The following is a 2,246-nucleotide window of genomic DNA, read 5'->3' as shown; positions in this document are numbered from 1 at the left end:
ACGAAGAGGCGAAGAGCCAAGCGCAGTAGTACGAGTAGTACTACTACTAGAACCGCATGGTGGAGCGTCTGTACTCTTATTTTTTTATCTCTGATAAAGTACACGTTTATTCCGGAGAAGGGCGGAAAACGGCAGCCCAACATGTAATGAATGATATCGATCAACCAACCATGCTCGAATATATCTTGGCCTCCGTGCGAGCCCGTCTGTGTGTTCTCGCTCCTCGTCTCTCTCAAGGAACGGCGGGTTGGCTCTTTGCCGTCAATTGAGATCGGTTTGCTCACACTCCTGTCCCACATGTCAGTGATATGCCAAGAGGAGGTGCGTTGACCAACTGGCCATACGCGTACTTGGTTTTGCACCTTCATACTACTCCTCCCTCCGTCACAGTTTACAGGGCACGCTTCATTATGATGCATTTCTCTCAATGCATTTCCACCACGAGAGAGACTTTAGACGTGTTTGGTTTAATGCTCAATTAATTAGGGCGTGGTAACCGCAATCAAGTCCACAATTTTCTCTCCATGTACTGTACTACTACGGAATGGAGTAAGTGCATGCATGTGTGTACCCGGGGTGGAAGCACTGCATGCATGTGTGTAAGCATTATTCCCTCTAGTAAGGCTGCTGTCAATGCATCGGTGCTAACATGAGGTGCTAAGTGTATTAAATGGCTTAGCAACTAAACTTCCCAATGCATAGGTGCTTAGCTTCTTGGTGCTAAGCTTCCTTCATTTAATTCATTGTAGGATCTGAAGTAGTATGGCCTCTTTGTGGCCTATTTGTGGCATGTACTTAAGTAATATTTTGTAAGACACACTCAAATAAATCCGTAGAAATGTATTTGAATGAAATCTGGAAAATAAGTACTAAAAATATCACAAAACACATCAACTTGTTCTCATGAGGGTAATCGTTCACAGGAATGAGGAAATAGCATAGATCTTACTTTCCTTGAGAAAATAGAAATAACATAGGTTTACATCTCACTTGATATATCCAACACAAGGTAGAGACATGCTTACACCACATGCATATAGTTCATCTAATAGATTCGATCAATGAGTTTTGTCACACTACAGAGTTAACATGAATAAGGAAATAGCATAAACCTCACATTTCTTCTGGAAATAGTATAGACCTCAGACTTGCCATTGCCTTGGCACGCTCCACTTTCGCGTCGTCATCCATGGCACTTGTATCAGCAAACAATAACTTCTGGTAGAGCTCAATCAATTTTGTCTCCTTGGCAAGTTTAGCGGTTTCAAGCTGCTGACTTGAGAGTTGATGTTGGCTATCTATAACCTTCTGCCGCTCCAGCCTAGACGTTTTCTGGTTCTCAATAAAAGTGTCATCTATTTTGGAACGGAGGGAGTACATATTATGCAGTTCATGCATGAGAAGTGACTGAAGAGAGAAAATTAGACTGGAAAACTGATCCATGGACTTATGAAAAATTGACATTGAATCCATACTAATTTTGCAATGTAGGCTCCTTACCAAAGACCAGGTGCTGACTGGCCGGAGGAGCTGTTGGCGACTGCGAACATAGGAGGAGCCGGTGGTGCAGCGGCGAACAGCGGCGGAGCCGGTGGTGCCCCGGCGAACAGAGGCGGAGCCGGTGGTGCCACTGCGACCTTCTCCCGGCGACGGTCCATGCGGCCGGCTGAAACTGAGGATGGTATGGCGGCGCTGTAGGCGAGATCAGCGGCGGGACGGGGCTGCTGGTGGAGGATGGAGCGGCGGGACGGGGCTGCTGGTGGAGGATGGAGCGGCTGCATCGGGGCGACGGCGCTGGGCGAGGAAGAAGAAGCGGTGGCAGGGTTGCGCGTGGGGGAGTTGGGGAGGAACGAGAAAAAAGGAGGCGACTGCTCGGTACCCAGCCGCACGGGATCGATTAACTCCACCTTTTGCCTAGGTATCTGCGTCTGGCACCGTTTCCTCGTGAGGTTACTGAACGAGACTCTCTCCTCATTAATTAACGTGACACATCAGCTTTTTGCTCAGCTGGCAGGCTTAGCATCGATCCAGGCTGGAGCACTGGGACTAGCTTAATGGACGCCGTGCTATAACTACCAATGCTATTTTTCAGGCCGATCGCTAGTCACCTTGGTCCCACAGATTTTTTTTTCTTCTGAAGCGCGTTGTATAAACAATGACGGATGGAGTAGTATGAGCGGATTCAAAGAAGAGTGTATTGATGGTTGTTTCTTCAGAGCAACTTATAGTGGGAAAGGTGGTGCTTA

The 2,246-nt window shown here is 47.4% G+C and overlaps 1 long non-coding RNA gene across 1 annotated transcript; it reads right to left on the bottom strand.

Moving 5' to 3' along the window:
• Nucleotides 1–934: 934 nt before the first annotated feature.
• Nucleotides 935–1,878, bottom strand: LOC109785382 (uncharacterized). The gene is made up of 2 exons (XR_005753280.2): nt 1,501–1,878; nt 935–1,407 (listed from the first exon to the last, which is right to left on the bottom strand). It is a non-coding gene; the product is annotated as an uncharacterized lncRNA (long non-coding RNA).
• Between the last annotated feature and the right edge of the window lie 368 nt (nt 1,879–2,246).

Source organism: Aegilops tauschii, chromosome 4 (assembly GCF_002575655.3).
Source record: "Aegilops tauschii subsp. strangulata cultivar AL8/78 chromosome 4, Aet v6.0, whole genome shotgun sequence".
In the NCBI taxonomy this organism is placed as follows: domain Eukaryota; kingdom Viridiplantae; phylum Streptophyta; class Magnoliopsida; order Poales; family Poaceae; genus Aegilops; species Aegilops tauschii.
This window is presented reverse-complemented; position numbering and strand designations above follow the sequence as displayed.